This window comes from Dunckerocampus dactyliophorus, chromosome 15, assembly GCF_027744805.1.
Source record: "Dunckerocampus dactyliophorus isolate RoL2022-P2 chromosome 15, RoL_Ddac_1.1, whole genome shotgun sequence".
NCBI lineage: Eukaryota > Metazoa > Chordata > Actinopteri > Syngnathiformes > Syngnathidae > Dunckerocampus > Dunckerocampus dactyliophorus.
Window position 1 is genome coordinate 21,301,791 of NC_072833.1, and position 15,997 is coordinate 21,317,787.

Below are 15,997 nucleotides of genomic sequence, written 5' to 3' on the forward strand. Positions count from 1 at the left end.
CGTGTGTGGCGCCATGGATCACTGGGCTCGCAGCTGCCCACAACGCCGCTACATGCAAGGTCCACAGCAGCAGCAAGGGTGGGGCCCGCCACCACAACCGGGCCCACCCCAACAACAGGCGATGGCACCCGCCAGGGGGCGTGGCAATCCATTTGCTCAACGCCCGCCCATGCAGCAGACCCCACCTGCTGGTCAATACTACAGTATGTCGACCAGGGTGATGACCTCAACTACTATCAGGCCTAGGGAGGCCCAGGAGCCCCCAAGAGCAGGGAAACAGCAGACCCCATGCTCTTGTTCACAGTGGACAATAAGACAATCAAAGGACTTGTAGATACGGGGGCGACACATTCTGTCATCAATGTTCCACTGTCACCGCACCAGATTACGTCATGCTGCGTGCCTCTGGTTGGCTTCTCGGGGAAACGACGTCTGCTGCCATTCACTGTTGACCTACCAACCGATTTTGCTGGGACACATTTTACACACGCTTACATCCATGCCACGGATGCGCCTGTGTGTTTGATCGGAAGAGACATTCTCAGTGCTGCAAACGCCACCATCATGTGTACTGACAAGGGACTCACACTCACGTTACCAAATGGTGTAACGTTGGACTGCAACGGCAGCCCTCGAGGTGGCCAATATCTGTTGAAAGAACTACCAGCTACAACAACTTCTGACATCTACTGGTGTGTCCTCCAGCCGACATCCGCTCCGGACAGTGTGCTGACAGCTTATGAGATGTGGAAGCCTTGGATCCTTTCCCAGGCTGTCTACCTGCCTACTGTCACATCACCATATTGCACATTGTTTTATGACACAGAACAAGATTTGACATATCCTGAAGAGTTTGAGGAAATCGAAAACACTGTTTGGGTGCTAAACTCTTCTTGTATCTTTGCAGGACCTGAGGGGGTGGCGTCTTCCATCTACTTTGTAGAAGCGTTGGAACAGGCTTGGTTCCGTGGAGGTCCAGCGTCAGTACCTCACATCTCTTTGGCCGTGGCACCTGGTCACGAACAGAGGGCCTTAGGTCCCATGGTCAAATGGTTGTTAGCCGCAACTGACTGGACGCCGTCCCCTGATCTCCCACAAGTGCACTTTTCTTCTTCTGAGTCAGCGTATCGCATATTTGGCCAGTTCAAAGACCCCTCGTTGGTCCAACATCAGCTGATTGACCGACACATGCGCAAAGAGCTCACTGATCATGATTTGTCTGCACCCATGCTTGACAGCATCCCTGAGAGGGTGTTGTCAACGGGTCCCTTTGAGGAGGGCTTCTGTTCATCTGTCACTCCTATTACACTTGAGGTGCAAGAAATCCCATTGTGTTCCGACCTCAATATAGGTGGTCTCCTGAGGCAGACGAGGGAATGGCACAGGCCTTGGCGGGTCTGTGGGACGCAGGGGTGTTGGAACACTTGGACTCGGAGTGGTCCACACCCCTCCGCCCTGTTTTGAAAGCTGACGGCAAAAGCTACCGTATGGCGCACGACTTACGTGCTGTTAACGATGTCACTCTGACGCCGGTGCTTCCGGTACCTGACCCTCACAGGATCCTGTCCTCCCTGTCTCCCTCATTCCAGTGGTTCTCAGTGATTGACGTGGCAAATGCATTTTTCTGTCTCCCGCTCCATCCAGACTCACGAAAGTATTTTGCTTTTACATATCATGGCCAGCGTTATCAGTACACGCGCACGCCACAGGGCTTTAAAAACAGCCCCGGTTTGTTCAACCACCACCTGCGTCAGGCCTTGTCTGGCCTACAGCTCCCGGAGGGGTGTCTGTTGGTCCAGTTCGTGGATGACGTTCTACTTGCCTGTGATTCAGCTGACGTCTGCCTATTGGCTACTCAAACCCTGTTGACGGAGTTGCATAAACTCGGGTTCAAGGTGTCGCGCAAGAAACTGCAGTTGTCGTCGTACTGTCACTTTCTTGGGCCGCGTTCTCTCCGCGTCCGGTTACGCCATGTCCACAGCCCATAGCCATCTTGAGGCATCCGAAGCCCTCCACAGTGGGGGAGATGCTTTCGTTTCTGGGGCTGTGTGGCTACAGCAGACACTACATTCCGTGTTATGCCGAGCGCACTGCTCCGTTACGTGCTCTCGTCCGTGCAAAGGGTTCGCGCCATTCAAACGCGCTTCTGGATTGGGACATGGAATCCTCGCAGGCTTTTATGTCCCTGTTCCAGTCCTTAGCGACGGCCTCTGCCCTGGCTGTTCGAGATCCTACCAGCCAGTTTCATCTGGACGTGTCTGTCACGGACACAGTCACGAATGGTGTCCTCTTCCAGCGTGCCAATGGGCACCGTAGGGTCCTGATGTACGCCAGTGTCCCTCTTGACCCCATTGAGCGTCGGCAACTGTTGTGTACTCGCTACGCGGCGGGGGTCGCTGCTCTGGTCCTCAAGACGGCTCACCTGGTTCGAGATCAGCCTTTGGTCATTTTGTCACCTCATTCTGTTGTGTCTTTCGTCGTGCCTGCCTCGTTTACAATGACAGCCCTCCGCCAGTCCCGTCTGTTGCGCACCCTGCAGGCCCCAAACATTCAGTTCATACATTCTGGCGTTAATATGGCCGATTCGATCTCGGCTTCCGGCACTCCTCATGAGTGCGCCCTGCAGGTTTCATTTGATTCCAAAGTGCGCCCAGACTTACAAACCAAACCGTTGAGTGACGGACTGGTACTTTTTACGGACAGCTGTTGTTTCCGGTCGCCATCTGGTGACCTCCATGCAGCTTCCGCAGTTGTCCAGTTTGACCCTGTGGCTAACACCTTCCACACTGTGTTTACTGACACTGCGTTTTCTTCTCCTTCTGCTCAGGCTGCTGAACTGCGTGCTCTGGTGTTGGCTCTTTGTCATGCGTCAGGAGCGGCGGCCACTGTCTTTTCTGACTCTGCTTACGCTGTTAGCGCGGCATGTTGTGATCTTCTGGAGTGGCGCCGTTGTGGCTACATGACGGCTCGCGGTCAACCGATTGCACACCGTGAGATTGTGGAACAGCTGGCGGAGGCCTTGCTTCTCCCCTCTCGTGTGGCAATCGTTAAGACTGCTGGCCACTCCAAAGCTGAAACCCTCCAGGCACGTGGAAACGCGGCTGCTGACTTGGCCGCCAAGGCGGCAGCTGGTTACCTGTCCTCCTCTTCTGCGTCCATCTTTCTGGCTTCTGTTGCATCCGCCCCTCCTCTGGCCCCTCCTTTGTCTCTCGAGTCGCTGCAGGCTCATCAGGCCTCGGCGTCTCCGGAGGAACGCTCCTTCTGGTTCTCTCATGGTGCCTGGCGGACTTCTGATGGTCTCATTGTCGGTCCGTCCGGGGCCCCTGCACTTCCTGTTGCTGACCTCTCGGCGAAGGCATTCGCTGAGACTCATGGTCCCGGCCATGTCGGCCCTCCTGCTATGCTGTACAACCTGTCTCACTGGTGGCATCCAAACATGAAATACATGGTTTGGTCTTTTTGCAATGCTTGTACTACCTGTATGTACTTCAACGCACGTCCCACTCTGAAACCCTCGCCTGGTCATCTGGCTCCTGTCCTATGGCCTGGTGCTGAGGTTTCCCTTGACTTCACTGACATGTTGACCTCTGTGAATGGCAAGCGATACCTTCTTGTTATTGTTGACTCTTTCACTGGCTGGCCTGAGGCGTACCCTTGCGGCAAGGAAGATGCTGTTTCTCATGGTTTCCCTGCCCGCATTCGCTCGGATAATGGGTCCCACTTCACCTCGGCATCCTTGGCTAGGGTGGAGTCGGCTCTGGGTCTGAAGCACTCGTTTGGCTCTGTTTACCATCCCCAATCTCAGGGCAGGGTGGAACGCATCAACCGGTCCCTCAAGGACCGTTTGGCTCGTATTATGTCTGATTCGGGCCTCAATTGGTTGCAGGCTCTTCCTCTGGCCTTGTTGTCCATCCGCCAGTCCGTCGCCTCTCGCTCTGGCCGCTCGCTGTACGAGATGTGGACGGGCCGCCTCATGCCTGGCCCCAGTGCCTCCATTTTGCCCTTGGAGGAGGTTCCGCCTCCTTCTTTTTCTCCCGCTACATACTGGTCTCAGTTGCACTCGTTGGCTTCTGCTGTCTCTTGGCAGGTCTCTGACTCCACTGTTGCTGTTCCGTCCACCCCGACCACTGCTTCCTCGGTGCTTCTGAAGCGCCAGTCTCGTAAGTGGTCTGACCCTCGCTGGACTCGCCGCCAGGACTGACCGTGAGGTCCAGCTCGAGGGCAACGGCAACAAGTGGTTTCACTACTGTATGATCCGTCCTGCTCCTGATGTCCCGTCTTCTGCGTCGCCTCGGGCTGCTTCCAGCGCAGCCCATGAGGGGTGGGGTAGTGGCGATGTCGGTGCTGGCCCGAGTTCTGGGAGCGCCGCCCCCGCCTCCTCCAACTGAAGCCGACAAACACCTGGTTGATGACAACACACACACCTATACTGATACTGATGACCATATACAAGATAAATACAAACGTGCTCGCTTACTTAGACAATATACATATAACCACGTGCTTTGCTTTGCTCAGATTGCAATGTGTATTTTGGTTCCCTTGCTGATTGTTTTGTTCCTCACAGCTTACCACTGGACCCCTAGTGGGGATACAACAACAACTCTGACTACTCCCACTGTGCTGGTGTCGCCTCATGCTAACGTTGCGGGCCGCCGCTCGAAGCGGTCCACACCCTCAACATGTACTGATCTTAACATCACCCATACTACTGGTCATTTGCAGTTGGCGGTTACTCTGTGTTCGACCTATCCGGTTCCAAGCACGTTTCAGCTGGGACATGTTATTGGCTGAAAAACATGGAGTTTGTGCAATGATTGGCACTGAATGTTGCACACTTATTCCTAATAATACTGCACCCGGTAGCCGACTGACCCATGCCATCGATGGTCTCAAAGCACTTAACGTGCGAATGAAATCGTATGTCGGAGTGGACACCAGCCCTTGGGACCGGTTGACGAGCTTCTTTGGTAAATGGCAAAAATTGGCTTCTGGTATTATTATTGCGGTTATGGTTTTCTTCATTCTCTTTGCCTTGTTTGCGTGTTGTAGTATACCTTGTTTCAAGTGTCTTTTCCAGCGTGCCACAATAGGCCTTTTTGGCGATGGTCGAAGTCAGTACTAATTGATCCGGCTTCCGCCACTTCCTGAGGGGGACACGCGAGCTGTGCTTTCTGATCCTGAAAAATAAAGTACTACTGTGTGTTTCTTTGGCCTCTTTCGAGGCCATGAGGGGGAACGAAGGGTTTTATATCTCATTTGTGTTCTTATTATATGCATATTAATCTGCTAAGCCGCGCGCATCCATTTTATACAGGCAGTCACACAAAACACATAGTGCTTGCATGGCCTGCGCTCATTATCTCATCCACACATACCTCACAACTGATAAGCAGCTCAAGGAGGGAGTACTCAAACCACAGCAACATCCTGCTTACAGCAGCTGGTTGACCTTCACAACGAACAAAGGCCCGCTTCTCACATCGGCTGGTGCCACCCCACTTTGCTGATTGGTCCTCAGGGACTACAACACCACACCTCCGGAGACATCTGATTGGTCCTCAGGGACTACAACACCACACCTCCAGCGGCATCTGATTGGCTCTCCAACATCTGCAGTGACGGGCGCTGTCTTCTCCCATTTGCTGAGGATCAACCCACATTTGCATCTAAAAATGTATAAGGACCGGGCAGGGATAGTCAGCTGTGCTCTTCCTGTCTGACTCTGTATTAAGACCAACCTCTGTGTAGGCCTATAGGGAAAGACGCTAGGCCCGGAGCTCCGATTGTATTAGGTTTGTTTGTCAAGAATAAATATTTACTTTTGATTATATGGTAGTAATCTAGTCTCCTTTCCTCCAATTCGACACCCACGGGAATTGTTGGCCTGAAGTCACAGGAGGCCTCAATCCCAACAGTCTAAATAAACAAAACAGAACTGATTAATGAAATCGCAGAGAACGTTGTTAATGAGATTCTTCCACTCGTCCCCCTCCTTAATACGTACCAGGTGATAAGCATTACGTAAATCAAGCTTAGAAAAAACCTTGGCAGAGTGTAATGAAGAAAATGCAGAATCCATAAGTGGTAATGAATAAGAATTCTTAACTGTGATATCATTAAGCCCACGATAGTCGATACAAGGGCGCAATGACTTGTCCTTCTTTTCAACAAAGAAAAAAACGGGCCCCAGGGGCGACGAGGAGGGATGTATAAGACCTGTTGCTAAAGAAGTGGTAATATAATCCTTTGATGCTTTTTGTTCAGGTGGTGATACTTGATAAAGTCTGGCATTAGGTAGTGGCGCGTGAGGCAAAAGCTGAATGGCACAATCATATGGACAATGAGGTGGCAAACTTTGAGCTCTATCCTTGCTAAACACGTGAGCTAAATCATGATAATTCTCAGGAACAAGTGATAAATCAATCCTTTTGTCAGAAACTTGAACACTTGGACTCTCGGGTACCACGGAGTGTCGGTGAAGTCGGTGTCGTCGGGCACGCTCCGCCAAAGGGAGGTTGAGTGCTCCCAGCTGCATGGGCTCCTCTGGGGTACAGCCAGAGGTATCCAAGGCGGCGTGGTATGGGCGTTGTTCCTTGAATGACGTGGGAGACATCCATGGTATCGGCCGAGGGGGAGATCATCTGGATCGGCCCTCGGCGGTGTACTCCCGGTCACGTTCATGTAGGCGGTTGTCTAAGCGAACCGCCAAGTCTATAAGCTCATCCAAAGTCTTAGTCTCATCACGGACAACTAATTCGTCCTTAATACGGTTCTGGAGGAACTTACGGAAAATATCCCGTAGTACCATTTCGTCGTAACCCCTCTCGGCGACTAACACCCTGAACTCAATGGAGTACTCAGCTACTGAGCGTCTTCTTCGTCTCAAATCCAATAGTCGGCTACCTGCCTCCCGCCCCCTAATAGGATGGTCAAATACTTTACGCATTTCGCTCAAAAATAATGGTAAGGATGAGCGTATGGCGGGAGTGGCGTTTGTTGGTCTCGCTTCTCGGATGAGCCATTCGGGATGGCACCATCTCCGCTGGAACGATCTTTTCCTATGGCTAATGGTGTAACTAATACTAGCCTAATTGTCTTTAAACATGATTTATTGTAACTGCAACTGCAAACTGCAACTTTAATATATGTACCTGAGTAAGTAAAATGTTGTGTGAATACTGTAAGTAGTGAATATTGACCCAAACACAGAGTAAGTAACTGTCGATGATCCAAAATAATACATGAATAGCTACTGTATACACTGAATAGCTAAGTATACAGAGATACATGATATTAATTGTGGTCCTATCAGTGATTCTTTCACGAAGGGTTCTGATGCAGTGAATACAGACCACACTGCATACAGTATATACTGTACATTCTATTCTTCCAGGCCATCAGAATAGAAGCATCCAGTTGCTCTGCTAATCCCTCAACAGCATTCCTGGTATATTTAACAAACCCCTGCTGAATACAGCAGTCATTGATCCAAGCTATCTTTTTATTGACCATGACCCAAAAAGTAACCCTTGTTCATATCCAGCCCCACCTGAATCCGAGCGTTAAACTCATCTGGCACGCCCCATGGCGCCCCCATGGCGCCCCCATGGCGTAAATGTAGACCCTGGGATCGGCGCTCCCCTGAGGACGACTTCTCCTCCCTCAGGACAGGCCGAATCCCTGGGTCCCATGTACGCGACCTGAAGCACTGCGCCTTCCTGGGGAAGAACATAGAAAGGTTCAATCCAATGCACAAGTGCACACGTGCCAGTTTACTTGGCTGGTAAATGTGGGTATCAAGTGCTCTTCCCACAATTCCACCATACTTCCACTTTTCCAAGTCCTCAGTTGTCAACCAGTGGGGGTCACACTGCCCAGAACAACATGCTCCGGTGATCACTTTATGAATTACATCAAGCCAAATGACTACTGTAGTAACCAGTTGGATCATACCTGGTACATCAGGAATAAGAAAGAACCTGGAAGAGGAATGAAGGTCGGAGTATTATCAAGAGCAACTGGAGGATACTCAGCATGGATGTAAAACAATAAGAAACTTCAATACTGGGGCTTTTATATATAACATAATTAATACGTACAATACAAAGGCCTGCTGCTATAATAGGTAAATAGAACAACATGTTGCTGTAGACTTTGTTACAGGATGCTATTTGCCCTCGTGGGAAAGCCTACATGCTGGTAACATTCGGGGAGAACAGTCCCGAGGCTCTGTGTCCACAAGACGCCGAAGTCCGATCTCCCCGGCAAGCGGCAAATGTCCCCAACCGGACCGCCGACTCCGGTACATCCTCCGTCCAGCCAGGCCTCTGCGAACACACAGCACTCTCCAATCTCACGTAGAGTTGCAATCCTTGCTCTCAGCTCGTCCATCCTGTCCTCGAGAGAGCGGACGCTGGCCAGCAGCAGGCTCGGCAGCGGTGGCCCAGTCGCTACAGCCTTTAGCCTAGCACGCAGGCCGCCCCTCCTGCTTCGCCTCCGCCCCGGACGCTCCTGGACATTTAGCTCACCAGGCACGCAGGCTGCTGCGTCCTCCCGACGCAGAGAAGCTGAACAAAAGCTCATGGTGAACCCTGCAGATGTTCAAAAGCCGTCTCTAAGCTGCAATGCAACGCAGCACGCTGAATGTGCACCATGAACAACAAAATAGCAAAAAAATAAAAAAAAAAAACGGGAGAGCTGATGATGATGGAGATGATGATGGAGACGAAGGCAATTCATTTCCAATTCTGAAGTTTTATTTCTAGCAAACAAAACTTAATACAGATATATCTGGGCTCCGTAGTTGTATCTGTTGCCTACTGAAGTATGTAGGTCTTAGCACAGGCAACAGCGAAAAAGCATCCTTCTCTCCCTGGCCAAGCGTCTTATACATTTTGTGATTGTGCAGGATGCAGGAAGTCTGGCAATTGTGGACCAATCAGCTCGTTCAGGGGGTTGGTGACCAATCTGCTCTTGTAGGGGGTTGGTGATGTGGACCAATCAGCTCTTGTCATCGCCTCCTTTCATGTTGATTTACCTCCGTGTCTGCGGAGTCACTGTGGTGCCTGGAACACTCAACAGCCTTGAGCGCTTCCTGATTTGATAAGATAACAGAACAGACATGCACAACAGGGGGGATGGTGTACCTGCAAGGCGACCACTACATCTCAATGCAGATACAAATTAACAATACAAAAGGAAGAAGAAGAAGCCAGTGAGAAAACATTCATACACCCTCATTAGCACTGCAAGTCAACTAAATAATGCAACTACATGTGAACTATTCTATTCCATTCCATTTTCCTCCGCTTATCTGGGTCCGGGTCACGGGGGCAGCAGTCTTAGTAGGGAAGCCCAGACTTCCCGGTCCCCGACTACCTCCTCCAGCTCCACCGGGAGGACACGAAGGCGTTCCCAGGCCAGCTGTGAGACATAATCCCTCCAGCGTGTCCTAGGTCTTCCCCGGGGCCTTCTCCCGGTTGGGCATGCCCGAAACACCTCACCAGGGAGGCGTGATGACCGAGCTCCTCACCCTATCTCTTCGGGTGAGTCCCGCCACCCTATGAAGAAAACTCATTTCAGCCGCTTGTATCCTCAATCTCGTTCTTTCGGTCATGACCCAAAGCTCATGACCATAGGTGAGGGTGGGAACGTAGATCGAACGGTAAATCGAGAGCTTTGCCTTCCGGCTCAGCTCTCTCTTCACCACAACGGTCTGGTACAGCGACTGCATTACTGCTGATGCTGCGCCGATCCGCCTATTGACCTCACGCTCCAACCTTCCCTCACTCGAGAACAAGACCCCGAGATACTTGAACTCCTCCACCTGGGGCAGGACCTCATTCCCAACCCGCAGGGAGCAATCCACCCTTTTCCGACTGAGAACCATGGCCTCAGATATGGAGGTGCTGAGTCTCATCCCAGAAGCTTCACACTCAGATGCAAACCACCCCAGTAAACGCCACAGGTCACAGCCCGATGAGGCCATCAGGACCACGTCGTCCGCAAATAGCAGAGACGAGATCCTAAGGCCCCCGAACTGGACTCCCTCGACACCTTGGCTGTGCCTAGGAATTCTGTCCATGAAAATTATGAACAGAATTGGTGACAAAGGGCAGCCTTGGCTAATGAGGAAGAAGCGGTATAGAAAATGGATGGATGGATGGATGGGCAGCCTTGGCGGAGGCCAACGTTCACCGGAAACAGGCTTGACTTACTGCTGGCAATGCGAACCAGGCTCCTGCTCCGATTGTACAAGGACCGAATAGTCAAAACATGTGAACTAGGCACAATAAAATAATCTACCTTTTCACTGTATTTGTACAAACATCAACCCATTGTTCAAACTTACTGATACTGATGTGACAAATAATGTAAGTACAACAAGAGTTTAAATGGCTGAATCAGTCAATTATTACTAACATGTACCTTTTCCCATTCGCTGTCTAATCATATTTACATTGTCTACCAAAAGATGTTTGAATGGTTCCCTTGGCACTGATTTGTGGCCCATCGGTGTAGTTGTTGACCAAAACCGGTTGACCTTGTTGATAAAGTCCTCCCCTGCCCCCTCTAGAAGCCGGCCATGGGTTGACTGGACAGTTCTATCGAATGTGTCCAGGCTGGTGGCATCCCCAACAGCATTTTGAAAAGGCTTGCGAAGGAGAGACTTGTTGCTGGAACCTCCTCTTTGATTTGCCGCTTTGTTTCATTTGAGGTGGTCTCCTTGTTTCAGTAGCTTGAGTTGCTTTTTGTTGCAGGACATATAGTCAGGATTAGCTTGTTGCTCTGCTGCCCTCTTCTGTTCTTTCGTTGCAGCTCATCCTCCTCACCTCCTGGGGCCCTAATTGACGCACCTGCAGCTCATCTGGCACCTTCCTTAAACCTCTAGCAGACACCCGTTTGGTGCCAGATTGTTGCCAAGCTTGCCAAATCAGGCTCCTTGCTGTAGTGCTCCTCAGCTCCAGTCGTGCTAACCTAGAACGTGCTATTGCTAATCCTGCCATCTCCCTGTCCGTTTATTCAGCGGCAGCGTGAGTGTTTTTCTGTTTAGCATCGTACCTGCTTGGTTTTCAGCAGTGTCTTTTTGTTCTTGGACTTTAGCATTTTATTCTGCCTGGTTTTCGGCAGCTCCCTTAGTTATTAGTTACCTCTTTTTCATCGTGTGCTATCCGGCTGATTTTGTGTTTTGTATTCTATCTTTTGCTATTTATTACTCCTGCTGTTTGTAATAAATAGTCTTTCTACCACATCCTGCTCTTGCGTCTTGGGATCTGAGTTCCGGCTTCTGCCGAACCCTAACAGTATACAGTACATTGATAATAGGCGTTTGGACTGGTGACGCTGGTCCGGAAGCACACGGTGAAGCTGGAGGTGAAAGGACTAATGTTTCCATACTTGTCTTAACATTCAAAACTGAGTCCTGGCCTTTCTTTCTGCTTTTAGAAACTCTGTTTTCCCACTTAACTTTAGACATTTCACCTCTGTTACTTTCCCTGAACATTTCCCCTTCATTTTTGAACAGGTTTATGATTTCCAATTTATTGTCTCTTTTTTGTAGTCTCTTGCTACTTTTGTTTTGAGATTTATAATCCCTAATTCGAAGTTCCATAACCTCACACAACCTGACATCAAATGTTCCACCTTCAGGCCAACTTTGCCTTAAATACTTGATGCGTTCTTCCCATTTTTTTGTTATTTGTCTATGTCATTTCTCTGTGCTGGGTATTTTAACCCTAAAATTATCACTGGAGTAATAGCCATTTCCAGTCTTTCAAAGTTTAAAACAGAGATTAAAAGAGTAAATTTATTTAAAACTGTAATTTGGAATGCTAGTTTGATCATCTAATATTAGTTATCATCATTAATTAAGCTTAATTTGATGAATTTGTCATGTTCTGTGTTTTTGCACTCTGCTGCCGCCTCTGTTCTATTCTTGCAGTGTCTTGGCTGCACTGATGAGTAATCAGGGACACCTGTGATCAATCTCCAGCTGCCCATATACTGTATACCTCCACCTGGCCATTCTTTGGTTGCCAGTTATTCCCTTGCCAACCCTGCTTCCTGTTCCTCTTCCTTTGGCTCCCAACTGGTCCCCTTTGCTCGCGTACCCTTTGCCATTGTGATTTTTGCTTCATCTACTTAACTGTTCTGCACTTTTTTCCTGCAGCTATTTTCGTTCAGTGAGTACCCTTTTTTCCTGCCTAGCAGTGTTTTTTGTTCCTCGTATTTTTGGCTCTAGTCCTGTGTTCCTTAGTTTACCTTTTTGTATTATTTTTGTATTTTTCCATGTACCTATTACTTTTTGTAATAAATTGTATTTTTTACTAGCGCTGTTTGAATCTGCATTACGGGTTCCAACTTTTGGCGTAAGCCACTTCGTGACGGAATTTTTATTTTGAATTTACCACGAAATTAAATCGCTATGCACGAGTGTTACACACTAAACGTACTGTATGTACTTTTATTTGATGGAAGTCTCAAATTACTTTTTTGTTTATAAACTCCTGAAACAATTTTTTTTCCTAAACACGATACATTAGTAATACACACCTGAAACTTACATGAAGCTTTCATGAATACAACCCAATTTGAAATGATAGCTTGCAGTAAGACTCCTGCCTACACTATTGTATATGTGTACGTGATAAACTGTGCAAGAATAAATAGAACTCTTCCTCTAACAGAGCTACTCTTCTGCACTCAGTGGGCGGGATGTAGCCACTCCCCTTGTATTCCCTCCCTCAACACTTCCTTCAGTTATTCAGTCCACATCCGGTCAGTGGCCCAACTACACAGCTTGACAAGATTCACTAAGTTCAAATACAAAACAAAGTCTCATCAGACTTATCAAACAGCAAATTGCACACGATTTTCTTCTCAATTGAACTATTGCAATTCTGTCCTTTCAGCTAGTTCATAACCTCCACTACAGAGGAAACAATGTTATGACGCACTTTGAATTTCTCTGGGACCACACCCAAGATATGGCTTCTATAGTCTCACTCCAGCGCAACCCTCAACAAATGAGCATGAGCACAAATAACACAACTAGGCCAGATACACTACACTCAATAACAGCCACATGCAGTAACTCCAGCGATAGACACAAAGATGACACACAAACTACTTTCACTTCAACTATGTGTAAAGTTGACCATTTTGTTGTTCCAGAAGAGATCATTCAAACAAAGATTAATCTATGAACAGTTCTGACAATACACTTAACCGCACTTCTCACTTGAGCGTTTGGCAATTTTCAGCTATTTACACTGGCTTACGTTACTGTCTTGCGACTAAGGTGATTACTCGCATAGCTATTTTCTTCTGCGGGTCACAAAGCACAGTTTATCCTCAGCTGACCTTCATTCATACACACACACTCACTCAAAACAGTGAATGGAAAACATCTGGAAGATTTAAAGATAAGGTGAGATAGTCAGTCACACACAAGTACGCACACACACACACACACACACTTCAAGTACTGTATATGCCAATTTGACTTTAGAATTTTAGTTAGATACAACAAATTATAACAAACTTTTAGTGCACTTCAAAACAATCACACAATTTGAGCAATCCAAGTGATTGCTCCACGCCTTAATCTCCTCCAATTGTTATTGTTTAGGTACAGTATGCATTAATATACTCATAACTGACCTTGTCCGGCTGACTAGAACTGCAAGACTGTTTTAGAGTTACATCACAAAGTAGACAATAAGAACTGCTTAATTGTAATTCCGCATGTGTAATTTGAGTATGCTTCTCTACTTGTTAGACGTGACTTGCTTCACGCATATTATATAGGTGCAACCTGTGCTCTGTAGTTGGTCACCTCCTTTGCGTGTTCGGAGGGTCGTAACCACACAGACTGTGTGCAGTAAACGAACTCTACCAATTGCAGCCGCCTTTATATTTAGCCCTTAATCTTTCTCCATGAATTAACTCCCAGACTAAGAGTTGCTGCTGCATAAATAGTTGAACACACACCGCCACCCCCAAAGCCGGCACGAAGCTGTGCTCTTTTACTTTACTCAACACTTCTAAAGTCAGCCGTAACACAGCTGGACTCGAATCATTTTAGTAAAACACACAAAAAGTTTTTCCCACTCTCAAGTGACGGCCACATTTTGTGTGAGTGTGAACCTCTGTAAGTGCTTCCTTGATTTAGGAGTGGGTCACTCGACCACTGCTTGGATCGGCACGTAACTGCCCCTTCTCCACGATGCACTGCAGGAACGTCATTGGCATAACGTGGAATTCGCATTTTTCAGCTTTAACATACAACCTATTCTCTAGAAGACGTTTAAGGACAAGTTTGACATGAATGGTATGTTCTTGCAAGTTCCTGGAAAAGATAAGGATATCGTCAAGATAAATAAAACAAAACTGGTTAATCATGTCACAAAGCACATCATTAATGAGGTTCTGGAACACCGCTGGGGCGTTAGTAAGGCCAAAAGGCATGACGAGATATTTGAAGTGCCCCAGCGAAGTATTAAACGCGGTCTTCCACTCGTCTCCCTCCTTAAAACGCACCAAGTGATACGCTTTGCGAAGGTCAAGTTTGGAGAAGATGCGTGCAGAGTGAAGAGTGGAAAAAGCAGAGTCCATGAGCAGTAGTGAACAACTGTTATGAACAGTAATACTATTTAGACCCCTGTAGTTGATACTTGGTCGTAGGGATTTATTTTTTGGCTACAAAAAAGAATCCGGCTTCAAGAGGAGAGGAAGAAGGTCGAATGAGGCCGGCAGCTAGCGAGGCGGAAATATAACCCTTGAGAGCTTTCTGCTCCTGGCCTGAAATATTATAAAGCTTGGCGGTAGGTAATGTGGCATTGGTTAACAGTTCAATGCAGCAGTCATAAGGTTGATGAGGAGGGAGTGTATGAGCTCGCTCCTTGCTAAACACCTGTTTAAGGTAGTGACAAACCGCTGGAACACCCGTAAGGTCGATTTCTTCTACCGTAGGTGTGTTAACCGGTACCTCGGAGATAGCTGAAAGCAGACAATTAGCATGACAAAAGGGGCTCCAATTAATAATATTCATCGTAGTCCAATCCACAGAGGGATTGTGGAGCTTAAACCAACGTAACCCTAATACTAACAAGGCTGCTTGAGAAGGCATGATGAAAAAAACGAATGATCTCAGAGTGGTTTCCCGACAGGTGAAGAGACAAGGGTTCGGTCTGATGCGTAACTGCTGCCAAGAAACGTCCATCTAGGGACAAAACGTCATTAGAAGAGGGTAACTCAATCATCTTAATGTTATGTCTTTTTACAAATAAAGTCGTCTGCTCCTGAGTCCACGAGCGCGGTTACAGTCACATTTCTGCCCCCTCCAGTAATGGTTCCCTTGATCTTTGCGTGTGTCAATAGTTCCATGGGGATACTAACAGTCCCTGGCTGACGAATGGCTACTGGCGAGGGAGAGATTGATACTGGGTATCGCTGGTTGTTCCGGCACTGATCCCTGGGTCGATCCTCGGCGGTGAGCCGGGGGGATGGGGCATTGGAGAAGCCGATGTCCTGGGTTACCGCAATTCAAAGCACAGGTCCAGCCGTCGACAACTGGCTCTCTCCTCGGCTGCTAGGCGTCGTCCTCCAAGCTGCATGGGAATCTCTGTAGTTGTTGCGTCGTCATGGTTGACAAAATAAGAGATCCTTCTCTCCGTAGGTGGGTGTGATATCGGCGTTCGGCCCTGATATCCCTCCTCCGCATAATCTCTGACTATCTCCTTAACTCGGTTATCTAAACAAATAGCTAAATCTACGAGACCGTCAAGGGACGTAGTATTGTCCTTGCCGATTAACTCATCCTTGATGCGAGCGTTGAGCGCCCTCCGGAATAGGCCACGAAGCATGGTATCGGGATACCCACTCTCTGCAGCAAGCACACGAAAGTCAATGGAAAAATCAGATACCGAGCGTCCTCTTTGTTTTAAATCCAACAAACGGTTGGCGGCTTCTAAACCCCGGACGGGGTGATGAA

The 15,997-nt window shown here is 48.4% G+C and overlaps 1 pseudogene; it reads left to right on the top strand.

Moving 5' to 3' along the window:
• The first annotated feature begins 1,333 nt into the window (after positions 1-1,333).
• LOC129195019 (uncharacterized) lies at positions 1,334-4,201 on the top strand (annotated as a pseudogene).
• Positions 4,202-15,997: the final 11,796 nt, after the last annotated feature.